The sequence below is a fragment of the Schistocerca gregaria genome, chromosome 2 (genome assembly GCF_023897955.1).
Source record: "Schistocerca gregaria isolate iqSchGreg1 chromosome 2, iqSchGreg1.2, whole genome shotgun sequence".
NCBI classification, from domain to species: Eukaryota; Metazoa; Arthropoda; class Insecta; order Orthoptera; family Acrididae; genus Schistocerca; species Schistocerca gregaria.
The window spans coordinates 1,015,499,897-1,015,525,801 of record NC_064921.1 but is presented as its reverse complement, the minus strand read 5'-3'; the positions used below and the strand labels follow the sequence as shown (position 1 = coordinate 1,015,525,801).

At 51.4% G+C, this 25,905-nt stretch overlaps 51 non-coding genes across 51 annotated transcripts; 23 read left to right on the top strand and 28 right to left on the bottom strand.

Annotated features, from left to right (window-relative positions):
- Positions 1-389: 389 nt before the first annotated feature.
- Positions 390-461, top strand: Trnaq-uug (transfer RNA glutamine (anticodon UUG)). The gene has a single exon. It is a non-coding gene; the product is annotated as a tRNA-Gln (tRNA).
- Positions 462-656: 195 nt separating this feature from the next.
- Trnav-aac (transfer RNA valine (anticodon AAC)) lies at positions 657-729 on the bottom strand. Its single transcript has one exon. It is a non-coding gene; the product is annotated as a tRNA-Val (tRNA).
- Positions 730-1,361: 632 nt separating this feature from the next.
- Positions 1,362-1,433, top strand: Trnap-ugg (transfer RNA proline (anticodon UGG)). Its single transcript has one exon. It is a non-coding gene; the product is annotated as a tRNA-Pro (tRNA).
- Positions 1,434-1,628: 195 nt separating this feature from the next.
- On the bottom strand, positions 1,629-1,701 carry Trnav-aac (transfer RNA valine (anticodon AAC)). The gene has a single exon. It is a non-coding gene; the product is annotated as a tRNA-Val (tRNA).
- Positions 1,702-2,333: 632 nt separating this feature from the next.
- Trnaq-uug (transfer RNA glutamine (anticodon UUG)) lies at positions 2,334-2,405 on the top strand. The gene has a single exon. It is a non-coding gene; the product is annotated as a tRNA-Gln (tRNA).
- A 195-nt stretch (positions 2,406-2,600) lies between these two features.
- Positions 2,601-2,673, bottom strand: Trnav-aac (transfer RNA valine (anticodon AAC)). Its single transcript has one exon. It is a non-coding gene; the product is annotated as a tRNA-Val (tRNA).
- A 631-nt stretch (positions 2,674-3,304) lies between these two features.
- Trnap-ugg (transfer RNA proline (anticodon UGG)) lies at positions 3,305-3,376 on the top strand. The gene has a single exon. It is a non-coding gene; the product is annotated as a tRNA-Pro (tRNA).
- A 195-nt stretch (positions 3,377-3,571) lies between these two features.
- Positions 3,572-3,644, bottom strand: Trnav-aac (transfer RNA valine (anticodon AAC)). Its single transcript has one exon. It is a non-coding gene; the product is annotated as a tRNA-Val (tRNA).
- Positions 3,645-4,276: 632 nt separating this feature from the next.
- On the top strand, positions 4,277-4,348 carry Trnaq-uug (transfer RNA glutamine (anticodon UUG)). Its single transcript has one exon. It is a non-coding gene; the product is annotated as a tRNA-Gln (tRNA).
- Positions 4,349-4,543: 195 nt separating this feature from the next.
- Positions 4,544-4,616, bottom strand: Trnav-aac (transfer RNA valine (anticodon AAC)). Its single transcript has one exon. It is a non-coding gene; the product is annotated as a tRNA-Val (tRNA).
- Positions 4,617-5,247: 631 nt separating this feature from the next.
- Trnap-ugg (transfer RNA proline (anticodon UGG)) lies at positions 5,248-5,319 on the top strand. Its single transcript has one exon. It is a non-coding gene; the product is annotated as a tRNA-Pro (tRNA).
- Positions 5,320-5,514: 195 nt separating this feature from the next.
- Positions 5,515-5,587, bottom strand: Trnav-aac (transfer RNA valine (anticodon AAC)). The gene has a single exon. It is a non-coding gene; the product is annotated as a tRNA-Val (tRNA).
- A 632-nt stretch (positions 5,588-6,219) lies between these two features.
- Positions 6,220-6,291, top strand: Trnaq-uug (transfer RNA glutamine (anticodon UUG)). Its single transcript has one exon. It is a non-coding gene; the product is annotated as a tRNA-Gln (tRNA).
- Positions 6,292-6,486: 195 nt separating this feature from the next.
- Positions 6,487-6,559, bottom strand: Trnav-aac (transfer RNA valine (anticodon AAC)). Its single transcript has one exon. It is a non-coding gene; the product is annotated as a tRNA-Val (tRNA).
- A 632-nt stretch (positions 6,560-7,191) lies between these two features.
- On the top strand, positions 7,192-7,263 carry Trnaq-uug (transfer RNA glutamine (anticodon UUG)). Its single transcript has one exon. It is a non-coding gene; the product is annotated as a tRNA-Gln (tRNA).
- A 195-nt stretch (positions 7,264-7,458) lies between these two features.
- Trnav-aac (transfer RNA valine (anticodon AAC)) lies at positions 7,459-7,531 on the bottom strand. The gene has a single exon. It is a non-coding gene; the product is annotated as a tRNA-Val (tRNA).
- A 631-nt stretch (positions 7,532-8,162) lies between these two features.
- Trnap-ugg (transfer RNA proline (anticodon UGG)) lies at positions 8,163-8,234 on the top strand. The gene has a single exon. It is a non-coding gene; the product is annotated as a tRNA-Pro (tRNA).
- A 195-nt stretch (positions 8,235-8,429) lies between these two features.
- Trnav-aac (transfer RNA valine (anticodon AAC)) lies at positions 8,430-8,502 on the bottom strand. Its single transcript has one exon. It is a non-coding gene; the product is annotated as a tRNA-Val (tRNA).
- Positions 8,503-9,134: 632 nt separating this feature from the next.
- Positions 9,135-9,206, top strand: Trnaq-uug (transfer RNA glutamine (anticodon UUG)). The gene has a single exon. It is a non-coding gene; the product is annotated as a tRNA-Gln (tRNA).
- A 195-nt stretch (positions 9,207-9,401) lies between these two features.
- Positions 9,402-9,474, bottom strand: Trnav-aac (transfer RNA valine (anticodon AAC)). Its single transcript has one exon. It is a non-coding gene; the product is annotated as a tRNA-Val (tRNA).
- Positions 9,475-10,105: 631 nt separating this feature from the next.
- On the top strand, positions 10,106-10,177 carry Trnap-ugg (transfer RNA proline (anticodon UGG)). Its single transcript has one exon. It is a non-coding gene; the product is annotated as a tRNA-Pro (tRNA).
- Positions 10,178-10,372: 195 nt separating this feature from the next.
- On the bottom strand, positions 10,373-10,445 carry Trnav-aac (transfer RNA valine (anticodon AAC)). Its single transcript has one exon. It is a non-coding gene; the product is annotated as a tRNA-Val (tRNA).
- Positions 10,446-11,077: 632 nt separating this feature from the next.
- Trnap-ugg (transfer RNA proline (anticodon UGG)) lies at positions 11,078-11,150 on the top strand. The gene has a single exon. It is a non-coding gene; the product is annotated as a tRNA-Pro (tRNA).
- Positions 11,151-11,344: 194 nt separating this feature from the next.
- Trnav-aac (transfer RNA valine (anticodon AAC)) lies at positions 11,345-11,417 on the bottom strand. Its single transcript has one exon. It is a non-coding gene; the product is annotated as a tRNA-Val (tRNA).
- A 631-nt stretch (positions 11,418-12,048) lies between these two features.
- On the top strand, positions 12,049-12,120 carry Trnap-ugg (transfer RNA proline (anticodon UGG)). Its single transcript has one exon. It is a non-coding gene; the product is annotated as a tRNA-Pro (tRNA).
- Positions 12,121-12,315: 195 nt separating this feature from the next.
- On the bottom strand, positions 12,316-12,388 carry Trnav-aac (transfer RNA valine (anticodon AAC)). Its single transcript has one exon. It is a non-coding gene; the product is annotated as a tRNA-Val (tRNA).
- A 632-nt stretch (positions 12,389-13,020) lies between these two features.
- Trnap-ugg (transfer RNA proline (anticodon UGG)) lies at positions 13,021-13,092 on the top strand. The gene has a single exon. It is a non-coding gene; the product is annotated as a tRNA-Pro (tRNA).
- A 195-nt stretch (positions 13,093-13,287) lies between these two features.
- Positions 13,288-13,360, bottom strand: Trnav-aac (transfer RNA valine (anticodon AAC)). Its single transcript has one exon. It is a non-coding gene; the product is annotated as a tRNA-Val (tRNA).
- Positions 13,361-13,992: 632 nt separating this feature from the next.
- Positions 13,993-14,064, top strand: Trnap-ugg (transfer RNA proline (anticodon UGG)). Its single transcript has one exon. It is a non-coding gene; the product is annotated as a tRNA-Pro (tRNA).
- A 900-nt stretch (positions 14,065-14,964) lies between these two features.
- Positions 14,965-15,036, top strand: Trnap-ugg (transfer RNA proline (anticodon UGG)). Its single transcript has one exon. It is a non-coding gene; the product is annotated as a tRNA-Pro (tRNA).
- Positions 15,037-15,231: 195 nt separating this feature from the next.
- Trnav-aac (transfer RNA valine (anticodon AAC)) lies at positions 15,232-15,304 on the bottom strand. The gene has a single exon. It is a non-coding gene; the product is annotated as a tRNA-Val (tRNA).
- Positions 15,305-15,936: 632 nt separating this feature from the next.
- On the top strand, positions 15,937-16,008 carry Trnap-ugg (transfer RNA proline (anticodon UGG)). Its single transcript has one exon. It is a non-coding gene; the product is annotated as a tRNA-Pro (tRNA).
- A 195-nt stretch (positions 16,009-16,203) lies between these two features.
- Positions 16,204-16,276, bottom strand: Trnav-aac (transfer RNA valine (anticodon AAC)). Its single transcript has one exon. It is a non-coding gene; the product is annotated as a tRNA-Val (tRNA).
- Positions 16,277-16,907: 631 nt separating this feature from the next.
- On the top strand, positions 16,908-16,979 carry Trnaq-uug (transfer RNA glutamine (anticodon UUG)). Its single transcript has one exon. It is a non-coding gene; the product is annotated as a tRNA-Gln (tRNA).
- A 195-nt stretch (positions 16,980-17,174) lies between these two features.
- Trnav-aac (transfer RNA valine (anticodon AAC)) lies at positions 17,175-17,247 on the bottom strand. Its single transcript has one exon. It is a non-coding gene; the product is annotated as a tRNA-Val (tRNA).
- An 898-nt stretch (positions 17,248-18,145) lies between these two features.
- On the bottom strand, positions 18,146-18,218 carry Trnav-aac (transfer RNA valine (anticodon AAC)). Its single transcript has one exon. It is a non-coding gene; the product is annotated as a tRNA-Val (tRNA).
- A 158-nt stretch (positions 18,219-18,376) lies between these two features.
- On the bottom strand, positions 18,377-18,449 carry Trnav-cac (transfer RNA valine (anticodon CAC)). The gene has a single exon. It is a non-coding gene; the product is annotated as a tRNA-Val (tRNA).
- Positions 18,450-19,081: 632 nt separating this feature from the next.
- Positions 19,082-19,153, top strand: Trnap-ugg (transfer RNA proline (anticodon UGG)). Its single transcript has one exon. It is a non-coding gene; the product is annotated as a tRNA-Pro (tRNA).
- Positions 19,154-19,348: 195 nt separating this feature from the next.
- Positions 19,349-19,421, bottom strand: Trnav-aac (transfer RNA valine (anticodon AAC)). Its single transcript has one exon. It is a non-coding gene; the product is annotated as a tRNA-Val (tRNA).
- A 631-nt stretch (positions 19,422-20,052) lies between these two features.
- Trnaq-uug (transfer RNA glutamine (anticodon UUG)) lies at positions 20,053-20,124 on the top strand. The gene has a single exon. It is a non-coding gene; the product is annotated as a tRNA-Gln (tRNA).
- A 195-nt stretch (positions 20,125-20,319) lies between these two features.
- Positions 20,320-20,392, bottom strand: Trnav-aac (transfer RNA valine (anticodon AAC)). Its single transcript has one exon. It is a non-coding gene; the product is annotated as a tRNA-Val (tRNA).
- Positions 20,393-21,290: 898 nt separating this feature from the next.
- On the bottom strand, positions 21,291-21,363 carry Trnav-aac (transfer RNA valine (anticodon AAC)). The gene has a single exon. It is a non-coding gene; the product is annotated as a tRNA-Val (tRNA).
- Positions 21,364-21,521: 158 nt separating this feature from the next.
- Trnav-cac (transfer RNA valine (anticodon CAC)) lies at positions 21,522-21,594 on the bottom strand. Its single transcript has one exon. It is a non-coding gene; the product is annotated as a tRNA-Val (tRNA).
- Positions 21,595-22,226: 632 nt separating this feature from the next.
- Positions 22,227-22,298, top strand: Trnap-ugg (transfer RNA proline (anticodon UGG)). The gene has a single exon. It is a non-coding gene; the product is annotated as a tRNA-Pro (tRNA).
- A 195-nt stretch (positions 22,299-22,493) lies between these two features.
- On the bottom strand, positions 22,494-22,566 carry Trnav-aac (transfer RNA valine (anticodon AAC)). The gene has a single exon. It is a non-coding gene; the product is annotated as a tRNA-Val (tRNA).
- A 631-nt stretch (positions 22,567-23,197) lies between these two features.
- Trnaq-uug (transfer RNA glutamine (anticodon UUG)) lies at positions 23,198-23,269 on the top strand. The gene has a single exon. It is a non-coding gene; the product is annotated as a tRNA-Gln (tRNA).
- Positions 23,270-23,464: 195 nt separating this feature from the next.
- On the bottom strand, positions 23,465-23,537 carry Trnav-aac (transfer RNA valine (anticodon AAC)). Its single transcript has one exon. It is a non-coding gene; the product is annotated as a tRNA-Val (tRNA).
- An 898-nt stretch (positions 23,538-24,435) lies between these two features.
- On the bottom strand, positions 24,436-24,508 carry Trnav-aac (transfer RNA valine (anticodon AAC)). The gene has a single exon. It is a non-coding gene; the product is annotated as a tRNA-Val (tRNA).
- Positions 24,509-24,666: 158 nt separating this feature from the next.
- Trnav-cac (transfer RNA valine (anticodon CAC)) lies at positions 24,667-24,739 on the bottom strand. Its single transcript has one exon. It is a non-coding gene; the product is annotated as a tRNA-Val (tRNA).
- A 632-nt stretch (positions 24,740-25,371) lies between these two features.
- Positions 25,372-25,443, top strand: Trnap-ugg (transfer RNA proline (anticodon UGG)). The gene has a single exon. It is a non-coding gene; the product is annotated as a tRNA-Pro (tRNA).
- Positions 25,444-25,638: 195 nt separating this feature from the next.
- Trnav-aac (transfer RNA valine (anticodon AAC)) lies at positions 25,639-25,711 on the bottom strand. Its single transcript has one exon. It is a non-coding gene; the product is annotated as a tRNA-Val (tRNA).
- Positions 25,712-25,905: the final 194 nt, after the last annotated feature.

Here is a 25,905-nt window from a genome sequence, read left to right as displayed (position 1 = left end):
CCGTTCACTCGAAATTACCTCAGCCTCTCTCCCATCCGCGAATGCACACGCGACGGTTCTTTTGACAGCCTGGAAACCATTACAGCCGAGGGCTCAAGAAGTCTTCGGGGTGCTCGAGAGGGTGTCTGCCGTAGCACCCCTAACGAGATAGCGGCGTTTCCCGCAGTCGTGATTGCAAGTCATAGCAGCAAAAGCAATCACTTTCTTAGCAGCAGGGGGTGCAAGCCCAGCGTCAGCTCTACATGAAGGTACCAATAGCCCAGGAAGGCCGCCGACCGCGGGATTCGCGCCGCCCCCATCCCGCCAGCCAACACGAGACTTTCCAGAGCACCCTGGGCCACATCGAGGGACCCAGTGCACTGAAATAATAGGCCTTTGCCACGTCAGATGGCTCGTTGGTCTAGGGGTATGATTCCTGCTTTTGGTGCAGGAGGTCCCGGGTTCAAATCCCGGACGAGCCCTAGCGTTTTGTGCAAACTGATCGCACGTGAGTGGCTTAGTCGACGCAAAATGCTCGGCGTCAGTATCAAATGAATTTCATATTTGATGTGAGCAATTGACACTCTGATCCGACGTGTGAAGGCGATTACGAAGGTTTTTGGGTACAGATGGAAGCAGATGCATGTTAGTATGTCTTGTTTTTAAATATGAAGAAGTGGTTCCGCCCGGGATCGAACCGGGGACCTTCTGCGTGTTAGGCAGACGTGATAACCGCTACACCACGGAAACTACTTGTGTGCACTATACCTTAGAGACAACTCGTGCTGATGTTGTCATCGTAACTAAAAAAGTAAATAAATGCGCTACTTGCATAACAAAGGTACATGCAGAAGATCCTCACATGTCGTGGCTCACTGGAGTACAATACGACATATTCAGGAAAATACTGTTCCCGCTCGGGGACCTTCTGCGTGTGAAGCAGACTTGATAACCGCTACACTACGGAAACTGCGGAAGTGAGGAGTCAATCCCCATTCACTCGAAATTACCTCAGCCTCTCTCCCGTCCACGAATGCACACGCAACGGTTCTTTTGACAGCCTGGAAACCATTACAGCCGAGGGCTCAAGAAGTCTTCGGGGTGCTCGAGAGGGTGTCTGCCGTAGCACCCCTAACGAGATAGCGGCGTTTCCCGCAGTCGTGATTGCAAGTCATAGCAGCAAAAGCAATCACTTTCTTAGCAGCAGGGGGTGCGAGCCCAGCGGCAGCTCTACATGAAGGTACCAATAGCCCAGGAAGGCCGCCGACCGCGGGAATTCGCGCCGCCCCCATCCCGCCAGCCTACACGAGACTTTCCAGAGCACCCTGGGCCACATCGAGGGACCCAGTGCACTGAAATAATAGGCCTTTGCCACGTCAGATGGCTCGTTGGTCTAGGGGTATGATTCCTGCTTTGGGTGCAGGAGGTCCCGGGTTCAAAACCCGGATGAGCCCTAGCGTTTTGTGCAAACTGATCGCACGTGAGTGGCTTAGTCGACGCAAAATGCTCGGCGTCAGTATCAAATGAATTTCATATTTGATGTGAGCAATTGACACTCTGATCCGACGTGTGAAGGCGATTACGAAGGTTTTAGGGTACAGATGGAAGCAGATGCATGTTAGTATGTCTTGTTTTTAAATATGAAGAAGTGGTTCCGCCCGGGATCGAACCGGGGACCTTCTGCGTGTTAGGCAGACGTGATAACCGCTACACCACGGAAACTACTTGTGTGCACTATACCTTAGAGACAACTCGTGCTGATGTTGTCATCGTAACTAAAAAAGTAAATAAATGCGCTACTTGCATAACAAAGGTACATGCAGAAGATCCTCACATGTCGTGGCTCACTGGAGTACAATACGACATATTCAGGAAAATACTGTTCCCGCTCGGGGACCTTCTGCGTGTGAAGCAGATTTGATAACCGCTACACTACGGAAACTGCGGAAGTGAGGAGTCAATCCCCGTTCACTCGAAATTACCTCAACCTCTCTCCCGTCCATGAATGCACACGCGACGGTTCTTTTGACAGCCTGGAAACCATTACAGCCGAGGGCTCAAGAAGTCTTCGGGGTGCTCGAGAGGGTGTCTGCCGTAGCACCCCTAACGAGATAGCGGCGTTTCCCGCAGTCGTGATTGCAAGTCATAGCAGCAAAAGCAATCACTTTCTTAGCAGCAGGGGGTGCGAGCCCAGCGGCAGCTCTACATGAAGGTACCAATAGCCCAGGAAGGCCGCCGACCGCGGGAATTCGCGCCGCCCCCATCCCGCCAGCCTACACGAGACTTTCCAGAGCACCCTGGGCCACATCGAGGGACCCAGTGCACTGAAATAATAGGCCTTTGCCACGTCAGATGGCTCATTGGTCTAGGGGTATGATTCCTGCTTTTGGTGCAGGATGTCCCGGGTTCAAATCCCGGACGAGCCCTAGCGTTTAGTGCAAACTGATCGCACGTGAGTGGCTTAGTCGACGCAAAATGCTCGGCGTCAGTATCAAATGAATTTCATATTTGATGTGAGCAATTGACACTCTGATCCGACGTGTGAAGGCGATTACGAAGGTTTTAGGGTACAGATGGAAGCAGATGCATGTTAGTATGTCTTGTTTTTAAATATGAAGAAGTGGTTCCGCCCGGGATCGAACCGGGGACCTTCTGCGTGTTAGGCAGACGTGATAACCGCTACACCACGGAAACTACTTGTGTGCACTATACCTTAGAGACAACTCGTGCTGATGTTGTCATCGTAACTAAAAAAGTAAATAAATGCGCTACTTGCATAACAAAGGTACATGCAGAAGATCCTCACATGTCGTGGCTCACTGGAGTACAATACGACATATTCAGGAAAATACTGTTCCCGCTCGGGGACCTTCTGCGTGTGAAGCAGACTTGATAACCGCTACACTACGGAAAGTGCGGAAGTGAGGAGTCAATCCCCGTTCACTCGAAATTACCTCAGCCTCTCTCCCATCCGCGAATGCACACGCGACGGTTCTTTTGACAGCCTGGAAACCATTACAGCCAAGGGCTCAAGAAGTCTTCGGGGTGCTCGAGAGGGTGTCTGCCGTAGCACCCCTAACGAGATAGCGGCGTTTCCCGCAGTCGTGATTGCAAGTCATAGCAGCAAAAGCAATCACTTTCTTAGCAGCAGGGGGTGCGAGCCCAGCGTCAGCTCTACATGAAGGTACCAATAGCCCAGGAAGGCCGCCGACTGCGGGATTCGCGCCGCCCCCATCCCGCCAGCCAACACGAGACTTTCCAGAGCACCCTGGGCCACATCGAGGGACCCAGTGCACTGAAATAATAGGTATTTGCGACGTCAGATGGCTCGTTGGTCTAGGGGTATGATTCCTGCTTTGGGTGCAGGAGGTCCTGGGTTCAAATCCCGGACGAGCCCTAGCGTTTTGTGCAAACTGATCGCACGTGAGTGGCTTAGTCGACGCAAAATGCTCGGCGTCAGTATCAAATGAATTTCATATTTGATGTGAGCAATTGACACACTGATCCGACGTGTGAAGGCGATTACGAAGGTTTTAGGGTACAGATGGAAGCAGATGCATGTTAGTATGTCTTGTATTTAAATATGAAGAAGTGGTTCCGCCCGGGATCGAACCGGGGACCTTCTGCGTGTTAGGCAGACGTGATAACCGCTACACCACGGAAACTACTTGTGTGCACTATACCTTAGAGACAACTCGTGCTGATGTTGTCATCGTAACTAAAAAAGTAAATAAATGCGCTACTTGCATAACAAAGGTACATGCAGAAGATCCTCACATGTCGTGGCTCACTGGAGTACAATACGACATATTCAGGAAAATACTGTTCCCGCTCGGGGACCTTCTGCGTGTGAAGCAGACTTGATAACCGCTACACTACGGAAACTGCGGAAGTGAGGAGTCAATCCCCGTTCACTCGAAATTACCTCAGCCTCTCTCCCGTCCACGAATGCACACGCGACGGTTCTTTTGACAGCCTGGAAACCATTACAGCCGAGGGCTCAAGAAGTCTTCGGGGTGCTCGAGAGGGTGTCTGCCGTAGCACCCCTAACGAGATAGCGGCGTTTCCCGCGGTCGTGATTGCAAGTCATAGCAGCAAAAGCAATCACTTTCTTAGCAGCAGGGGGTGCGAGCCCAGCGGCAGCTCTACATGAAGGTACCAATAGCCCAGGAAGGCCGCCGACCGCGGGAATTCGCGCCGCCCCCATCCCGCCAGCCTACACGAGACTTTCCAGAGCACCCTGGGCCACATCGAGGGACCCAGTGCACTGAAATAATAGGCCTTTGCCACGTCAGATGGCTTATTGGTCTAGGGGTATGATTCCTGCTTTTGGTGCAGGAGGTCCCGGGTTCAAATCCCGGACGAGCCCTAGCGTTTAGTGCAAACTGATCGCACGTGAGTGGCTTAGTCGACGCAAAATGCTCGGCGTCAGTATCAAATGAATTTCATATTTGATGTGAGCATTTGACACTCTGATCCGACGTGTGAAGGCGATTACGAAGGTTTTAGGGTACAGATGGAAGCAGATGCATGTTAGTATGTCTTGTTTTTAAATATGAAGAAGTGGTTCCGCCCGGGATCGAACCGGGGACCTTCTGCGTGTTAGGCAGACGTGATAACCGCTACACCACGGAAACTACTTGTGTGCACTATACCTTAGAGACAACTCGTGCTGATGTTGTCATCGTAACTAAAAAAGTAAATAAATGCGCTACTTGCATAACAAAGGTACATGCAGAAGATCCTCACATGTCGTGGCTCACTGGAGTACAATACGACATATTCAGGAAAATACTGTTCCCGCTCGGGGACCTTCTGCGTGTGAAGCAGACTTGATAACCGCTACACTACGGAAACTGCGGAAGTGAGGAGTCAATCCCCGTTCACTCGAAATTACCTCAGCCTCTCTCCCATCCGCGAATGCACACGCGACGGTTCTTTTGACAGCCTGGAAACCATTACAGCCAAGGGCTCAAGAAGTCTTCGGGGTGCTCGAGAGGGTGTCTGCCGTAGCACCCCTAACGAGATAGCGGCGTTTCCCGCATTCGTGATTGCAAGTCATAGCAGCAAAAGCAATCACTTTCTTAGCAGCAGGGGGTGCGAGCCCAGCGTCAGCTCTACATGAAGGTACCAATAGCCCAGGAAGGCCGCCGACTGCGGGATTCGCGCCGCCCCCATCCCGCCAGCCAACACGAGACTTTCTAGAGCACCCTGGGCCACATCGAGGGACCCAGTGCACTGAAATAATAGGTATTTGCGACGTCAGATGGCTCGTTGGTCTAGGGGTATGATTCCTGCTTTGGGTGCAGGAGGTCCTGGGTTCAAATCCCGGACGAGCCCTAGCGTTTTGTGCAAACTGATCGCACGTGAGTGGCTTAGTCGACGCAAAATGCTCGGCGTCAGTATCAAATGAATTTCATATTTGATGTGAGCAATTGACACTCTGATCCGACGTGTGAAGGCGATTACGAAGGTTTTAGGGTACAGATGGAAGCAGATGCATGTTAGTATGTCTTGTATTTAAATATGAAGAAGTGGTTCCGCCCGGGATCGAACCGGGGACCTTCTGCGTGTTAGGCAGACGTGATAACCGCTACACCACGGAAACTACTTGTGTGCACTATACCTTAGAGACATCTCGTGCTGATGTTGTCATCGTAACTAAAAAAGTAAATAAATGCGCTACTTGCATAACAAAGGTACATGCAGAAGATCCTCACATGTCGTGGCTCACTGGAGTACAATACGACATATTCAGGAAAATACTGTTCCCGCTCGGGGACCTTCTGCGTGTGAAGCAGACTTGATAACCGCTACACTACGGAAACTGCGGAAGTGAGGAGTCAATCCCCGTTCACTCGAAATTACCTCAGCCTCTCTCCCGTCCACGAATGCACACGCGACGGTTCTTTTGACAGCCTGGAAACCATTACAGCCGAGGGCTCAAGAAGTCTTCGGGGTGCTCGAGAGGGTGTCTGCCGTAGCACCCCTAACGAGATAGCGGCGTTTCCCGCAGTCGTGATTGCAAGTCATAGCAGCAAAAGCAATCACTTTCTTAGCAGCAGGGGGTGCGAGCCCAGCGGCAGCTCTACATGAAGGTACCAATAGCCCAGGAAGGCCGCCGACCGCGGGAATTCGCGCCGCCCCCATCCCGCCAGCCTACACGAGACTTTCCAGAGCACCCTGGGCCACATCGAGGGACCCAGTGCACTGAAATAATAGGCCTTTGCCACGTCAGATGGCTCATTGGTCTAGGGGTATGATTCCTGCTTTTGGTGCAGGATGTCCCGGGTTCAAATCCCGGACGAGCCCTAGCGTTTAGTGCAAACTGATCGCACGTGAGTGGCTTAGTCGACGCAAAATGCTCGGCGTCAGTATCAAATGAATTTCATATTTGATGTGAGCAATTGACACTCTGATCCGACGTGTGAAGGCGATTACGAAGGTTTTAGGGTACAGATGGAAGCAGATGCATGTTAGTATGTCTTGTTTTTAAATATGAAGAAGTGGTTCCGCCCGGGATCGAACCGGGGACCTTCTGCGTGTTAGGCAGACGTGATAACCGCTACACCACGGAAACTACTTGTGTGCACTATACCTTAGAGACAACTCGTGCTGATGTTGTCATCGTAACTAAAAAAGTAAATAAATGCGCTACTTGCATAACAAAGGTACATGCAGAAGATCCTCACATGTCGTGGCTCACTGGAGTACAATACGACATATTCAGGAAAATACTGTTCCCGCTCGGGGACCTTCTGCGTGTGAAGCAGACTTGATAACCGCTACACTACGGAAACTGCGGAAGTGAGGATTCAATCCCCGTTCACTCGAAATTACCTCAGCCTCTCTCCCATCCGCGAATGCACACGCGACGGTTCTTTTGACAGCCTGGAAACCATTACAGCCGAGGGCTCAAGAAGTCTTCGGGGTGCTCGAGAGGGTGTCTGCCGTAGCACCCCTAACGAGATAGCGGCGTTTCCCGCAGTCGTGATTGCAAGTCATAGCAGCAAAAGCAATCACTTTCTTAGCAGCAGGGGGTGCGAGCCCAGCGGCAGCTCTACATGAAGGTACCAATAGCCCAGGAAGGCCGCCGACCGCGGGAATTCGCGCCGCCCCCATCCCGCCAGCCTACACGAGACTTTCCAGAGCACCCTGGGCCACATCGAGGGACCCAGTGCACTGAAATAATAGGCCTTTGCCACGTCAGATGGCTCATTGGTCTAGGGGTATGATTCCTGCTTTTGGTGCAGGATGTCCCGGGTTCAAATCCCGGACGAGCCCTAGCGTTTAGTGCAAACTGATCGCACGTGAGTGGCTTAGTCGACGCAAAATGCTCGGCGTCAGTATCAAACGAATTTCATATTTGATGTGAGCAATTGACACTCTGATCCGACGTGTGAAGGCGATTACGAAGGTTTTAGGGTACAGATGGAAGCAGATGCATGTTAGTATGTCTTGTTTTTAAATATGAAGAAGTGGTTCCGCCCGGGATCGAACCGGGGACCTTCTGCGTGTTAGGCAGACGTGATAACCGCTACACCACGGAAACTACTTGTGTGCACTATACCTTAGAGACAACTCGTGCTGATGTTGTCATCGTAACTAAAAAAGTAAATAAATGCGCTACTTGCATAACAAAGGTACATGCAGAAGATCCTCACATGTCGTGGCTCACTGGAGTACAATACGACATATTCAGGAAAATACTGTTCCCGCTCGGGGACCTTCTGCGTGTGAAGCAGACTTGATAACCGCTACACTACGGAAACTGCGGAAGTGAGGATTCAATCCCCGTTCACTCGAAATTACCTCAGCCTCTCTCCCATCCGCGAATGCACACGCGACGGTTCTTTTGACAGCCTGGAAACCATTACAGCCAAGGGCTCAAGAAGTCTTCGGGGTGCTCGAGAGGGTGTCTGCCGTAGCACCCCTAACGAGATAGCGGCGTTTCCCGCAGTCGTGATTGCAAGTCATAGCAGCAAAAGCAATCACTTTCTTAGCAGCAGGGGGTGCGAGCCCAGCGTCAGCTCTACATGAAGGTACCAATAGCCCAGGAAGGCCGCCGACTGCGGGATTCGCGCCGCCCCCATCCCGCCAGCCAACACGAGACTTTCCAGAGCACCCTGGGCCACATCGAGGGACCCAGTGCACTGAAATAATAGGTATTTGCGACGTCAGATGGCTCGTTGGTCTAGGGGTATGATTCCTGCTTTGGGTGCAGGAGGTCCTGGGTTCAAATCCCGGACGAGCCCTAGCGTTTTGTGCAAACTGATCGCACGTGAGTGGCTTAGTCGACGCAAAATGCTCGGCGTCAGTATCAAATGAATTTCATATTTGATGTGAGCAATTGACACACTGATCCGACGTGTGAAGGCGATTACGAAGGTTTTAGGGTACAGATGGAAGCAGATGCATGTTAGTATGTCTTGTATTTAAATATGAAGAAGTGGTTCCGCCCGGGATCGAACCGGGGACCTTCTGCGTGTTAGGCAGACGTGATAACCGCTACACCACGGAAACTACTTGTGTGCACTATACCTTAGAGACAACTCGTGCTGATGTTGTCATCGTAACTAAAAAAGTAAATAAATGCGCTACTTGCATAACAAAGGTACATGCAGAAGATCCTCACATGTCGTGGCTCACTGGAGTACAATACGACATATTCAGGAAAATACTGTTCCCGCTCGGGGACCTTCTGCGTGTGAAGCAGACTTGATAACCGCTACACTACGGAAACTGCGGAAGTGAGGAGTCAATCCCCGTTCACTCGAAATTACCTCAGCCTCTCTCCCGTCCACGAATGCACACGCGACGGTTCTTTTGACAGCCTGGAAACCATTACAGCCGAGGGCTCAAGAAGTCTTCGGGGTGCTCGAGAGGGTGTCTGCCGTAGCACCCCTAACGAGATAGCGGCGTTTCCCGCGGTCGTGATTGCAAGTCATAGCAGCAAAAGCAATCACTTTCTTAGCAGCAGGGGGTGCGAGCCCAGCGGCAGCTCTACATGAAGGTACCAATAGCCCAGGAAGGCCGCCGACCGCGGGAATTCGCGCCGCCCCCATCCCGCCAGCCTACACGAGACTTTCCAGAGCACCCTGGGCCACATCGAGGGACCCAGTGCACTGAAATAATAGGCCTTTGCCACGTCAGATGGCTTATTGGTCTAGGGGTATGATTCCTGCTTTTGGTGCAGGAGGTCCCGGGTTCAAATCCCGGACGAGCCCTAGCGTTTAGTGCAAACTGATCGCACGTGAGTGGCTTAGTCGACGCAAAATGCTCGGCGTCAGTATCAAATGAATTTCATATTTGATGTGAGCATTTGACACTCTGATCCGACGTGTGAAGGCGATTACGAAGGTTTTAGGGTACAGATGGAAGCAGATGCATGTTAGTATGTCTTGTTTTTAAATATGAAGAAGTGGTTCCGCCCGGGATCGAACCGGGGACCTTCTGCGTGTTAGGCAGACGTGATAACCGCTACACCACGGAAACTACTTGTGTGCACTATACCTTAGAGACAACTCGTGCTGATGTTGTCATCGTAACTAAAAAAGTAAATAAATGCGCTACTTGCATAACAAAGGTACATGCAGAAGATCCTCACATGTCGTGGCTCACTGGAGTACAATACGACATATTCAGGAAAATACTGTTCCCGCTCGGGGACCTTCTGCGTGTGAAGCAGACTTGATAACCGCTACACTACGGAAACTGCGGAAGTGAGGAGTCAATCCCCGTTCACTCGAAATTACCTCAGCCTCTCTCCCATCCGCGAATGCACACGCGACGGTTCTTTTGACAGCCTGGAAACCATTACAGCCAAGGGCTCAAGAAGTCTTCGGGGTGCTCGAGAGGGTGTCTGCCGTAGCACCCCTAACGAGATAGCGGCGTTTCCCGCAGTCGTGATTGCAAGTCATAGCAGCAAAAGCAATCACTTTCTTAGCAGCAGGGGGTGCGAGCCCAGCGTCAGCTCTACATGAAGGTACCAATAGCCCAGGAAGGCCGCCGACTGCGGGATTCGCGCCGCCCCCATCCCGCCAGCCAACACGAGACTTTCTAGAGCACCCTGGGCCACATCGAGGGACCCAGTGCACTGAAATAATAGGTATTTGCGACGTCAGATGGCTCGTTGGTCTAGGGGTATGATTCCTGCTTTGGGTGCAGGAGGTCCTGGGTTCAAATCCCGGACGAGCCCTAGCGTTTTGTGCAAACTGATCGCACGTGAATGGCTTAGTCGACGCAAAATGCTCGGCGTCAGTATCAAATGAATTTCATATTTGATGTGAGCAATTGACACTCTGATCCGACGTGTGAAGGCGATTACGAAGGTTTTAGGGTACAGATGGAAGCAGATGCATGTTAGTATGTCTTGTATTTAAATATGAAGAAGTGGTTCCGCCCGGGATCGAACCGGGGACCTTCTGCGTGTTAGGCAGACGTGATAACCGCTACACCACGGAAACTACTTGTGTGCACTATACCTTAGAGACATCTCGTGCTGATGTTGTCATCGTAACTAAAAAAGTAAATAAATGCGCTACTTGCATAACAAAGGTACATGCAGAAGATCCTCACATGTCGTGGCTCACTGGAGTACAATACGACATATTCAGGAAAATACTGTTCCCGCTCGGGGACCTTCTGCGTGTGAAGCAGACTTGATAACCGCTACACTACGGAAACTGCGGAAGTGAGGAGTCAATCCCCGTTCACTCGAAATTACCTCAGCCTCTCTCCCGTCCACGAATGCACACGCGACGGTTCTTTTGACAGCCTGGAAACCATTACAGCCGAGGGCTCAAGAAGTCTTCGGGGTGCTCGAGAGGGTGTCTGCCGTAGCACCCCTAACGAGATAGCGGCGTTTCCCGCAGTCGTGATTGCAAGTCATAGCAGCAAAAGCAATCACTTTCTTAGCAGCAGGGGGTGCGAGCCCAGCGGCAGCTCTACATGAAGGTACCAATAGCCCAGGAAGGCCGCCGACCGCGGGAATTCGCGCCGCCCCCATCCCGCCAGCCTACACGAGACTTTCCAGAGCACCCTGGGCCACATCGAGGGACCCAGTGCACTGAAATAATAGGCCTTTGCCACGTCAGATGGCTCGTTGGTCTAGGGGTATGATTCCTGCTTTGGGTGCAGGAGGTCCCGGGTTCAAAACCCGGATGAGACCTAGCGTTTTGTGCAAACTGATCGCACGTGAGTGGCTTAGTCGACGCAAAATGCTCGGCGTCAGTATCAAATGAATTTCATATTTGATGTGAGCAATTGACACTCTGATCCGACGTGTGAAGGCGATTACGAAGGTTTTAGGGTACAGATGGAAGCAGATGCATGTTAGTATGTCTTGTTTTTAAATATGAAGAAGTGGTTCCGCCCGGGATCGAACCGGGGACCTTCTGCGTGTTAGGCAGACGTGATAACCGCTACACCACGGAAACTACTTGTGTGCACTATACCTTAGAGACAACTCGTGCTGATGTTGTCATCGTAACTAAAAAAGTAAATAAATGCGCTACTTGCATAACAAAGGTACATGCAGAAGATCCTCACATGTCGTGGCTCACTGGAGTACAATACGACATATTCAGGAAAATACTGTTCCCGCTCGGGGACCTTCTGCGTGTGAAGCAGACTTGATAACCGCTACACTACGGAAACTGCGGAAGTGAGGAGTCAATCCCCGTTCACTCGAAATTACCTCAGCCTCTCTCCCATCCGCGAATGCACACGCGACGGTTCTTTTGACAGCCTGGAAACCATTACAGCCAAGGGCTCAAGAAGTCTTCGGGGTGCTCGAGAGGGTGTCTGCCGTAGCACCCCTAACGAGATAGCGGCGTTTCCCGCAGTCGTGATTGCAAGTCATAGCAGCAAAAGCAATCACTTTCTTAGCAGCAGGGGGTGCGAGCCCAGCGTCAGCTCTACATGAAGGTACCAATAGCCCAGGAAGGCCGCCGACTGCGGGATTCGCGCCGCCCCCATCCCGCCAGCCAACACGAGACTTTCCAGAGCACCCTGGGCCACATCGAGGGACCCAGTGCACTGAAATAATAGGTATTTGCGACGTCAGATGGCTCGTTGGTCTAGGGGTATGATTCCTGCTTTGGGTGCAGGAGGTCCTGGGTTCAAATCCCGGACGAGCCCTAGCGTTTTGTGCAAAGTGATCGCACGTGAGTGGCTTAGTCGACGCAAAATGCTCGGCGTCAGTATCAAATGAATTTCATATTTGATGTGAGCAATTGACACTCTGATCCGACGTGTGAAGGCGATTACGAAGGTTTTAGGGTACAGATGGAAGCAGATGCATGTTAGTATGTCTTGTTTTTAAATATGAAGAAGTGGTTCCGCCCGGGATCGAACCGGGGACCTTCTGCGTGTTAGGCAGACGTGATAACCGCTACACCACGGAAACTACTTGTGTGCACTATACCTTAGAGACAACTCGTGCTGATGTTGTCATCGTAACTAAAAAAGTAAATAAATGCGCTACTTGCATAACAAAGGTACATGCAGAATATCCTCACATGTCGTGGCTCACTGGAGTACAATACGACATATTCAGGAAAATACTGTTCCCGCTCGGGGACCTTCTGCGTGTGAAGCAGACTTGATAACCGCTACACTACGGAAACTGCGGAAGTGAGGAGTCAATCCCCGTTCACTCGAAATTACCTCAGCCTCTCTCCCGTCCACGAATGCACACGCGACGGTTCTTTTGACAGCCTGGAAACCATTACAGCCGAGGGCTCAAGAAGTCTTCGGGGTGCTCGAGAGGGTGTCTGCCGTAGCACCCCTAACGAGATAGCGGCGTTTCCCGCAGTCGTGATTGCAAGTCATAGCAGCAAAAGCAATCACTTTCTTAGCAGCAGGGGGTGCGAGCCCAGCGGCAGCTCTACATGAAGGTACCAATAGCCCAGGAAGGCCGCCGACCGCGGGAATTCGCGCCGCCCCCATCCCGCCAGCCTACACGAGACTTTCCAGAGCACCCTGGGCAACATCGAGGGACCCAGTGCACTGAAATAATAGGCCTTTGCCACGTCAGATGGCTCGTTGGTCTAGGGGTATGATTCCTGCTTTGGGTGCAGGAGGTCCCGGGTTCAAAACCCGGATGAGCCCTAGCGTTTTGTGCAAACTGATCGCACGTGAGTGGCTTAGTCGACGCAAAATGCTCGGCGTCAGTATCAAATGAATTTCATATTTGATGTGAGCAATTGACACTCTGATCCGACGTGTGAAGGCGATTACGAAGGTTTTAGGGTACAGATGGAAGCAGATGCATGTTAGTATGTCTTGTTTTTAAATATGAAGAAGTGGTTCCGCCCGGGATCGAACCGGGGACCTTCTGCGTGTTAGGCAGACGTGATAACCGCTACACCACGGAAACTACTTGTGTGCACTATACCTTAGAGACAACTCGTGCTGATGTTGTCATCGTAACTAAAAAAGTAAATAAATGCGCTACTTGCATAACAAAGGTACATGCAGAAGATCCTCACATGTCGTGGCTCACTGGAGTACAATACGACATATTCAGGAAAATACTGTTCCCGCTCGGGGACCTTCTGCGTGTGAAGCAGACTTGATAACCGCTACACTACGGAAACTGCGGAAGTGAGGAGTCAATCCCCGTTCACTCGAAATTACCTCAGCCTCTCTCCCGTCCACGAATGCACACGCGACGGTTCTTTTGACAGCCTGGAAACCATTACAGCCGAGGGCTCAAGAAGTCTTCGGGGTGCTCGAGAGGGTGTCTGCCGTAGCACCCCTAACGAGATAGCAGCGTTTCCCGCAGTCGTGATTGCAAGTCATAGCAGCAAAAGCAATCACTTTCTTAGCAGCAGGGGGTGCGAGCCCAGCGGCAGCTCTACATGAAGGTACCAATAGCCCAGGAAGGCCGCCGACCGCGGGAATTCGCGCCGCCCCCATCCCGCCAGCCTACACGAGACTTTCCAGAGCACCCTGGGCCACATCGAGGGACCCAGTGCACTGGAATAATAGGCCTTTGCCACGTCAGATGGCTCCTTGGTCTAGGGGTATGATACCTGCTTTGGGTGCAGGAGGTCCCGGGTTCAAATCCCGGACGAGCCCTAGCGTTTTGTGCAAACTGATCGCACGTGAGTGGCTTAGTCGACGCAAAATGCTCGGCGTCAGTATCAAATGAATTTCATATTTGATGTGAGCAATTGACACTCTGATCCGACGTGTGAAGGCGATTACGAAGGTTTTAGGGTACAGATGGAAGCAGATGCATGTTAGTATGTCTTGTTTTTAAATATGAAGAAGTGGTTCCGCCCGGGATCGAACCGTTGACCTTCTGCGTGTTAGGCAGACGTGATAACCGCTACACCACGGCAACTACTTGTGTGCACTATACCTTAGAGACAACTCGTGCTGATGTTGTCATCGTAACTAAAAAAGTAAATAAATGCGCTACTTGCATAACAAAGGTACATGCAGAAGATCCTCACATGTCGTGGCTCACTGGAGTACAATACGACATATTCAGGAAAATACTGTTCCCGCTCGGGGACCTTCTGCGTGTGAAGCAGACTTGATAACCGCTACACTACGGAAACTGCGGAAGTGAGGAGTCAATCCCCGTTCACTCGAAATTACCTCAGCCTCTCTCCCATCCGCGAATGCACACGCGACGGTTCTTTTGACAGCCTGGAAACCATTACAGCCGAGGGCTCAAGAAGTCTTCGGGGTGCTCGAGAGGGTGTCTGCCGTAGCACCCCTAACGAGATAGCGGCGTTTCCCGCAGTCGTGATTGCAAGTCATAGCAGCAAAAGCAATCACTTTCTTAGCAGCAGGGGGTGCGAGCCCAGCGGCAGCTCTACATGAAGGTACCAATAGCCCAGGAAGGCCGCCGACCGCGGGAATTCGCGCCGCCCCCATCCCGCCAGCCTACACGAGACTTTCCAGAGCACCCTGGGCCACATCGAGGGACCCAGTGCACTGGAATAATAGGCCTTTGCCACGTCAGATGGCTCCTTGGTCTAGGGGTATGATTCCTGCTTTGGGTGCAGGAGGTCCCGGGTTCAAATCCCGGACGAGCCCTAGCGTTTTGTGCAAACTGATCGCACGTGAGTGGCTTAGTCGACGCAAAATGCTCGGCGTCAGTATCAAATGAATTTCATATTTGATGTGAGCAATTGACACTCTGATCCGACGTGTGAAGGCGATTACGAAGGTTTTAGGGTACAGATGGAAGCAGATGCATGTTAGTATGTCTTGTTTTTAAATATGAAGAAGTGGTTCCGCCCGGGATCGAACCGGGGACCTTCTGCGTGTTAGGCAGACGTGATAACCGCTACACCACGGAAACTACTTGTGTGCACTATACCTTAGAGACAACTCGTGCTGATGTTGTCATCGTAACTAAAAAAGTAAATAAATGCGCTACTTGCATAACAAAGGTACATGCAGAAGATCCTCACATGTCGTGGCTCACTGGAGTACAATACGACATATTCAGGAAAATACTGTTCCCGCTCGGGGACCTTCTGCGTGTGAAGCAGACTTGATAACCGCTACACTACGGAAACTGCGGAAGTGAGGAGTCAATCCCCGTTCACTCGAAATTACCTCAGCCTCTCTCCCATCCGCGAATGCACACGCGACGGTTCTTTTGACAGCCTGGAAACCATTACAGCCGAGGGCTCAAGAAGTCTTCGGGGTGCTCGAGAGGGTGTCTGCCGTAGCACCCCTAACGAGATAGCGGCGTTTCCCGCAGTCGTGATTGCAAGTCATAGCAGCAAAAGCAATCACTTTCTTAGCAGCAGGGGGTGCGAGCCCAGCGGCAGCTCTACATGAAGGTACCAATAGCCCAGGAAGGCCGCCGACCGCGGGAATTCGCGCCGCCCCCATCCCGCCAGCCTACACGAGACTTTCCAGAGCACCCTGGGCCACATCGAGGGACCCAGTGCACTGAAATAATAGGCCTTTGCCACGTCAGATGGCTCGTTGGTCTAGGGGTATGATTCCTGCTTTGGGTGCAGCAGGTCCCGGGTTCAAATCCCGGACGAGCCCTAGCGTTTTGTGCAAACTGATCGCACGTGAGTGGCTTAGTCGACGCAAAATGCTCGGCGTCAGTATCAAATGAATTTCATATTTGATGTGAGCAATTGACACTCTGATCCGACGTGTGAAGGCGATTACGAAGGTTTTAGGGTACAGATGGAAGCAGATGCATGTTAGTATGTCTTGTTTTTAAATATGAAGAAGTGGTTCCGCCCGGGATCGAACCGGGGACCTTCTGCGTGTTAGGCAGACGTGATAACCGCTACACCACGGAAACTACTTTTGTGCACTATACCTTAGAGACAACTCGTGCTGATGTTGTCATCGTAACTAAAAAAGTAAATAAATGCGCTACTTGCATAACAAAGGTACATGCAGAAGATCCTCACATGTCGTGGCTCACTGGAGTACAATACGACATATTCAGGAAAATACTGTTCCCGCTCGGGGACCTTCTGCGTGTGAAGCAGACTTGATAACCGCTACACTACGGAAACTGCGGAAGTGAGGATTCAATCCCCGTTCACTCGAAATTACCTCAGCCTCTCTCCCATCCGCGAATGCACACGCGACGGTTCTTTTGACAGCCTGGAAACCATTACAGCCGAGGGCTCAAGAAGTCTTCGGGGTGCTCGAGAGGGTGTCTGCCGTAGCACCCCTAACGAGATAGCGGCGTTTCCCGCAGTCGTGATTGCAAGTCATAGCAGCAAAAGCAATCACTTTCCTAGCAGCAGGGGGTGCGAGCCCAGCGTCAGCTCTACATGATGGTACCAATAGCCCAGGAAGGCCGCCGACCGCGGGATTCGCGCCGCCCCCATCCCGCCAGCCAACACGAGACTTTCCAGAGCACCCTGGGCCACATCGAGGGACCCAGTGCACTGAAATAATAGGCCTTTGCCACGTCAGATGGCTCGTTGGTCTAGGGGTATGATTCCTGCTTTTGGTGCAGGAGGTCCCGGGTTCAAATCCCGGACGAGCCCTAGCGTTTTGTGCAAACTGATCGCACGTGAGTGGCTTAGTCGACGCAAAATGCTCGGCGTCAGTATCAAATGAATTTCATATTTGATGTGAGCAATTGACACTCTGATCCGACGTGTGAAGGCGATTACGAAGGTTTTTGGGTACAGATGGAAGCAGATGCATGTTAGTATGTCTTGTTTTTAAATATGAAGAAGTGGTTCCGCCCGGGATCGAACCGGGGACCTTCTGCGTGTTAGGCAGACGTGATAACCGCTACACCACGGAAACTACTTGTGTGCACTATACCTTAGAGACAACTCGTGCTGATGTTGTCATCGTAACTAAAAAAGTAAATAAATGCGCTACTTGCATAACAAAGGTACATGCAGAAGATCCTCACATGTCGTGGCTCACTGGAGTACAATACGACATATTCAGGAAAATACTGTTCCCGCTCGGGGACCTTCTGCGTGTGAAGCAGACTTGATAACCGCTACACCACGGAAACTGCGGAAGTGAGGAGTCAATCCCCGTTCACTCGAAATTACCTCAGCCTCTCTCCCGTCCACGAATGCACACGCGACGGTTCTTTTGACAGCCTGGAAACCATTACAGCCGAGGGCTCAAGAAGTCTTCGGGGTGCTCGAGAGGGTGTCTGCCGTAGCACCCCTAACGAGATAGCGGCGTTTCCCGCAGTCGTGATTGCAAGTCATAGCAGCAAAAGCAATCACTTTCTTAGCAGCAGGGGGTGCGAGCCCAGCGGCAGCTCTACATGAAGGTACCAATAACCCAGGAAGGCCGCCGACCGCGGGAATTCGCGCCGCCCCCGTCCCGCCAGCCTACACGAGACTTTCCAGAGCACCCTGGGCCACATCGAGGGACCCAGTGCACTGAAATAATAGGCCTTTGCCACGTCAGATGGCTCGTTGGTCTAGGGGTATGATTCCCGCTTTGGGTGCAGGAGGTCCCGGGTTCAAATCCCGACGAGCCCTAGCGTTTTGTGCAAACTGATCGCACGTGAGTGGCTTAGTCGACGCAAAATGCTCGGCGTCAGTATCAAATGAATTTCATATTTGATGTGAGCAATTGACACTCTGATCCGACGTGTGAAGGCGATTACGAAGGTTTTTGGGTACAGATGGAAGCAGATGCATGTTAGTATGTCTTGTTTTTAAATATGAAGAAGTGGTTCCGCCCGGGATCGAACCGGGGACCTTCTGCGTGTTAGGCAGACGTGATAACCGCTACACCACGGAAACTACTTGTGTGCACTATACCTTAGAGACAACTCGTGCTGATGTTGTCATCGTAACTAAAAAAGTAAATAAATGCGCTACTTGCATAACAAAGGTACATGCAGAAGATCCTCACATGTCGTGGCTCACTGGAGTACAATACGACATATTCAGGAAAATACTGTTCCCGCCCGGGATCGAACCGGGGACCTTCTGCGTGTGAAGCAGACGTGATAACCGCTACACTACGGAAACTACTTGTGTGCGCTATACCTTAGAGACAACTCGTGCTGATGTTGTCATGGTAACTAAAAAATTAAATAAATGCGCTACTTGCATAACAAAGGTACATGCAGAAGATCCTCACATGTCGTGGCTCACTGGAGTACAATACGACATATTCAGGAAAATACTGTTCCCGCTCGGGGACCTTCTGCGTGTAAAGCAGACGTGATAACCGCTACACTACGGAAACTGCGGAAGTGAGGAGTCCATCCCCGTTCACTCGAAATTACCTCAGCCTCTCTCCCATCCGCGAATGCACACGCGACGGTTCTTTTGACAGCCTGGAAACCATTACAGCCGAGGGCTCAAGAAGTCTTCGGGGTGCTCGAGAGGGTGTCTGCCGTAGCACCCCTAACGAGATAGCGGCGTTTCCCGCAGTCGTGATTGCAAGTCATAGCAGCAAAAGCAATCACTTTCTTAGCAGCAGGGGGTGCGAGCCCAGCGGCAGCTCTACATGAAGGTACCAATAGCCCAGGAAGGCCGCCGACCGCGGGAATTCGCGCCGCCCCCATCCCGCCAGCCTACACGAGACTTTCCAGAGCACCCTGGGCCACATCGAGGGACCCAGTGCACTGAAATAATAGGCCTTTGCCACGTCAGATGGCTCGTTGGTTTAGGGGTATGATTCCTGCTTTGGGTGCAGGAGGTCCCGGGTTCAAATCCCGGACGAGCCCTAGCGTTTTGTGCAAACTGATCGCACGTGAGTGGCTTAGTCGACGCAAAATGCTCGGCGTCAGTATCAAATGAATTTCATATTTGATGTGAGCAATTGACACTCTGATCCGACGTGTGAAGGCGATTACGAAGGTTTTAGGGTACAGATGGAAGCAGATGCATGTTAGTATGTCTTGTTTTTAAATATGAAGAAGTGGTTCCGCCCGGGATCGAACCGGGGACCTTCTGCGTGTTAGGCAGACGTGATAACCGCTACACCACGGAAACTACTTGTGTGCACTATACCTTAGAGACAACTCGTGCTGATGTTGTCATCGTAACTAAAAAAGTAAATAAATGCGCTACTTGCATAACAAAGGTACATGCAGAAGATCCTCACATGTCGTGGCTCACTGGAGTACAATACGACATATTCAGGAAAATACTGTTCCCGCTCGGGGACCTTCTGCGTGTGAAGCAGACTTGATAACCGCTACACTACGGAAACTGCGGAAGTGAGGAGTCAATCCCCGTTCACTCGAAATTACCTCAGCCTCTCTCCCATCCGCGAATGCACACGCGACGGTTCTTTTGACAGCTTGGAAACCATTACAGCCGAGGGCTCAAGAAGTCTTCGGGGTGCTCGAGAGGGTGTCTGCCGTAGCACCCCTAACGAGATAGCGGCGTTTCCCGCAGTCGTGATTGCAAGTCATAGCAGCAAAAGCAATCACTTTCTTAGCAGCAGGGGGTGCGAGCCCAGCGTCAGCTCTACATGAAGCTACCAATAGCCCAGGAAGGCCGCCGACCGCGGGATTCGCGCCGCCCCCATCCCGCCAGCCAACACGAAACTTTCCAGAGCACCCTGGGCCACATCGAGGGACCCAGTGCACTGAAATAATAGGCCTTTGCCACGTCAGATGGCTCGTTGGTCTAGGGGTATGATTCCTGCTTTTGGTGCAGGAGGTCCCGGGTTCAAATCCCAGACGAGCCCTAGCGTTTTGTGCAAACTGATCGCACGTGAGTGGCTTAGTCGACGCAAAGTGCTCGGCGTCAGTATCAAATGAATTTCATATTTGATGTGAGCAATTGACACTCTGATCCGACGTGTGAAGGCGATTACGAAGGTTTTTGGGTACAGATGGAAGCAGATGCATGTTAGTATGTCTTGTTTTTAAATATGAAGATGTGGCTCCGCCCGGGATCGAACCGGGGACCTTCTGCGTGTTAGGCAGACGTGATAACCGCTACACCACGGAAACTACTTGTGTGCACTATACCTTAGAGACAACTCGTGCTGATGTTGTCATCGTAACTAAAAAAGTAAATAAATGCGCTACTTGCATAACAAAGGTACATGCAGAAGATCCTCACATGTCGTGGCTCACTGGAGTACAATACGACATATTCAGGAAAATACTGTTCCCGCTCGGGGACCTTCTGCGTGTGAAGCAGACTTGATAACCGCTACACCACGGAAACTGCGGAAGTGAGGAGTCAATCCCCGTTCACTCGAAATTACCTCAGCCTCTCTCCCGTCCACGAATGCACACGCGACGGTTCTTTTGACAGCCTGGAAACCATTACAGCCGAGGGCTCAAGAAGTCTTCGGGGTGCTCGAGAGGGTGTCTGCCGTAGCACCCCTAACGAGATAGCGGCGTTTCCCGCAGTCGTGATTGCAAGTCATAGCAGCAAAAGCAATCACTTTCTTAGCAGCAGGGGGTGCGAGCCCAGCGGCAGCTCTACATGAAGGTACCAATAGCCCAGGAAGGCCGCCGACCGCGGGAATTCGCGCCGCCCCCATCCCGCCAGCCTACACGAGACTTTCCAGAGCACCCTGGGCCACATCGAGGGACCCAGTGCACTGAAATAATAGGCCTTTGCCACGTCAGATGGCTCGTTGGTCTAGGGGTATGATTCCCGCTTTGGGTGCAGGAGGTCCCGGGTTCAAATCCCGACGAGCCCTAGCGTTTTGTGCAAACTGATCGCACGTGAGTGGCTTAGTCGACGCAAAATGCTCGGCGTCAGTATCAAATGAATTTCATATTTGATGTGAGCAATTGACACTCTGATCCGACGTGTGATGGCGATTACGAAAGTTTTTGGGTACAGATGGAAGCAGATGCATGTTAGTATGTCTTGTTTTTAAATATGAAGAAGTGGTTCCGCCCGGGATCGAATCGGGGACCTTCTGCGTGTTAGGCAGACGTGATAACCGCTACACCACGGAAACTACTTGTGTGCACTATACCTTAGAGACAACTCGTGCTGATGTTGTCATCGTAACTAAAAAAGTAAATAAATGCGCTACTTGCATACCAAAGGTACATGCAGAAGATCCTCACATGTCGTGGCTCACTGGAGTACAATACGACATATTCAGGAAAATACTGTTCCCGCCCGGGATCGAACCGGGGACCTTCTGCGTGTGAAGCAGACGTGATAACCGCTACACTACGGAAACTACTTGTGTGCGCTATACCTTAGAGACAACTCGTGCTGATGTTGTCATCGTAACTAAAAAATTAAATAAATGCGCTACTTGCATAACAAAGGTACATGCAGAAGATCCTCACATGTCGTGGCTCACTGGAGTACAATACGACATATTCAGGAAAATACTGTTCCCGCTCGGGGACCTTCTGCGTGTAAAGCAGACGTGATAACCGCTACACTACGGAAACTGCGGAAGTGAGGAGTCCATCCCCGTTCACTCGAAATTACCTCAGCCTGTCTCCCGTCCGTGAATGCACACGCGACGGTTCTTTTGACAGCCTGGAAACCATTACAGCCGAGGGCTCAAGAAGTCTTCGGGGTGCTCGAGAGGGTGTCTGCCGTAGCACCCCTAACGAGATAGCGGCGTTTCCCGCAGTCGTGGTTGCAAGTCATAGCAGCAAAAGCAATCACTTTCTTAGCAGCAGGGGGTGCGAGCCCAGCGGCAGCTCTACATGAAGGTACCAATAGCCCAGGAAGGCCGCCGACCGCGGGAATTCGCGCCGCCCCCATCCCGCCAGCCTACACGAGACTTTCCAGAGCACCCTGGGCCACATCGAGGGACCCAGTGCACTGAAATAATAGGCCTTTGCCACGTCAGACGGCTCGTTGGTTTAGGGGTATGATTCCTGCTTTGGGTGCAGGAGGTCCCGGGTTCAAATCCCGGACGAGCCCTAGCGTTTTATGCAAACTGATCGCACGTGAGTGGCTTAGTCGACGCAAAATGCTCGGCGTCAGTATCAAATGAATTTCATATTTGATGTGAGCAATTGACACTCTGATCCGACGTGTGAAGGCGATTACGAAGGTTTTAGGGTACAGATGGAAGCAGATGCATGTTAGTATGTCTTGTTTTTAAATATGAAGAAGTGGTTCCGCCCGGGATCGAACCGGGGACCTTCTGCATGTTAGGCAGACGTGATAACCGCTACACCACGGAAACTACTTGTGTGCACTATACCTTAGAGACAACTCGTGCTGATGTTGTCATCGTAACTAAAAAAGTAAATAAATGCGCTACTTGCATACAAAGGTACATGCAGAAGATCCTCACATGTCGTGGTTCACTGGAGTACAATACGACATATTCAGGAAAATACTGTTCCCGCTCGGGGACCTTCTGCGTGTGAAGCAGACTTGATAACCGCTACACTACGGAAACTGCGGAAGTGAGGAGTCAATCCCCGTTCACTCGAAATTACCTCAGCCTCTCTCCCGTCCGCGAATGCACACGCGACGGTTCTTTTGACAGCCTGGAAACCATTACAGCCGAGGGCTCAAGAAGTCTTCGGGGTGCTCGAGAGGGTGTCTGCCGTAGCACCCCTAACGAGATAGCGGCGTTTCCCGCAGTCGTGATTGCAAGTCATAGCAGCAAAAGCAATCACTTTCTTAGCAGCAGGGGGTGCGAGCCCAGCGGCAGCTCTACATGAAGGTACCAATAGCCCAGGAAGGCCGCCGACCGCGGGAATTCGCGCCGCCCCCATCCCGCCAGCCTACACGAGACTTTCCAGAGCACCCTGGACCACATCGAGGGACCCAGTGCACTGAAATAATAGGCCTTTGCCACGTCAGATGGCTCGTTGGTCTAGGGGTATGATTCCTGCTTTTGGTGCAGGAGGTCCCGGGTTCAAATCCCGGACGAGCCCTAGCGTTTTGTGCAAACTGATCGCACGTTAGTGGCTTAGTCGACGCAAAATGCTCGGCGTCAGTATCAAATGAATTTCATATTTGATGTGAGCAATTGACACTCTGATCCGACGTGTGAAGGCGATTACGAAGGTTTTAGGGTACAGATGGAAGCAGATGCATGTTAGTATGTCTTGTTTTTAAATATGAAGAAGTGGTTCCGCCCGGGATCGAGCCGGGGACCTTCTGCGTGTTAGGCAGACGTGATAACCGCTACACCACGGAAACTACTTGTGTGCACTATACCTTAGAGACAACTCGTGCTGATGTTGTCATCGTAACTAAAAAAGTAAATAAATGCGCTACTTGCATAACAAAGGTACATGCAGAAGATCCTCACATGTCGTGGCTCACTGGAGTACAATACGACATATTCAGGAAAATACTGTTCCCGCTCGGGGACCTTCTGCGTGTGAAGCAGACTTGATAACCGCTACACTACGGAAACTGCGGAAGTGAGGAGTCAATCCCCGTTCACTCGAAATTACCTCAGCCTCTCTCCCGTCCACGAATGCACACGCGACGGTTCTTTTGACAGCCTGGAAACCATTACAGCCGAGGGCTCAAGAAGTCTTCGGGGTGCTCGAGAGGGTGTCTGCCGTAGCACCCCTAACGAGATAGCGGCGTTTCCCGCAGTCGTGATTGCAAGTCATAGCAGCAAAAGCAATCACTTTCTTAGCAGCAGGGGGTGCGAGCCCAGCGGCAGCTCTACATGAAGGTACCAATAGCCCAGGAAGGCCGCCGACCGCGGGAATTCGCGCCGCCCCCATCCCGCCAGCCTACACGAGACTTTCCAGAGCACCCTGGGCCACATCGAGGGACCCAGTGCACTGAAATAATAGGCCTTTGCCACGTCAGATGGCTCGTTGGTCTAGGGGTATGATTCCCGCTTTGGGTGCAGGAGGTCCCGGGTTCAAATCCCGACGAGCCCTAGCGTTTTGTGCAAACTGATCGCACGTGAGTGGCTTAGTCGACGCAAAATGCTCGGCGTCAGTATCAAATGAATTTCATATTTGATGTGAGCAATTGACACTCTGATCCGACGTGTGAAGGCGATTACGAAGGTTTTTGGGTACAGATGGAAGCAGATGCATGTTAGTATGTCTTGTTTTTAAATACTAAGAAGTGGTTCCGCCCGGGATCGAACCGGGGACCTTCTGCGTGTTAGGCAGACGTGATAACCGCTACACCACGGAAACTACTTGTGTGCACTATACCTTAGAGACAACTCGTGCTGATGTTGTCATCGTAACTAAAAAAGTAAATAAATGCGCTACTTGCATACCAAAGGTACATGCAGAAGATCCTCACATGTCGTGGCTCACTGGAGTACAATACGACATATTCAGGAAAATACTGCTCCCGCCCGGGATCGAACCGGGGACCTTCTGCGTGTGAAGCAGACGTGATAACCGCTACACTACGGAAACTACTTGTGTGCGCTATACCTTAGAGACAACTCGTGCTGATGTTGTCATCGTAACTAAAAAATTAAATAAATACGCTACTTGCATAACAAAGGTACATGCAGAAGATCCTCACATGTCGTGGCTCACTGGAGTACAATACGTCATATTCAGGAAAATACTGTTCCCGCCCGGGGACCTTCTGCGTGTGAAGCAGACGTGATAACCGCTACACTACGGAAACTGCGGACGTGAGGAGTCAATCCCCGTTCACTCGAAATTACCTCAGTCTCTCTCCCGTCCGCGAATGCACACGCGACGGTACTTTTGACAGCCTGGAAACGATTACTGCCGAGGGCTCAAGAAGTCTTCGGGGTGCTCGAGACGGTGTCTGCCGTAGCACCCCTAACGAGATAGCGGCGTTTCCCGCAGTCGTGATTGCAAGTCATAGCAGCAAAAGCAATCACTTTCTTAGCAGCAGGGGGTGCGAGCCCAGCGGCAGCTCTACATGAAGGTACCAATAGCCCAGGAAGGCCGCCGACCGCGGGAATTCGCGCCGCCCCCATCCCGCCAGCCTACACGAGACTTTCCAGAGCACCCTGGACCACATCGAGGGACCCAGTGCACTGAAATAATAGGCCTTTGCCACGTCAGATGGCTCGTTGGTCTAGGGGTATGATTCCTGCTTTGGGTGCAGGAGGTCCCGGGTTCAAATCCCGGACGAGCCCTAGCGTTTTGTGCAAACTGATCGCACGTGAGTGGCTTAGTCGACGCAAAATGCTCGGCGTCAGTATCAAATGAATTTCATATTTGATGTGAGCAATTGACACTCTGATCCGACGTGTGAAGGCGATTACGAAGGTTTTAGGGTACAGATGGAAGCAGATGCATGTTAGTATGTCTTGTTTTTAAATATGAAGAAGTGGTTCCGCCCGGGATCGAACCGGGGACCTTCTGCGTGTTAGGCAGACGTGATAACCGCTACACCACAGAAACTACTTGTGTGCACTATACCTTAGAGACAACTCGTGCTGATGTTGTCATCGTAACTAAAAAAGTAAATAAATGCGCTACTTGCATAACAAAGGTACATGCAGAAGATCCTCACATGTCGTGGCTCACTGGAGTACAATACGACATATTCAGGAAAATACTGTTCCCGCTCGGGGACCTTCTGCGTGTGAAGCAGA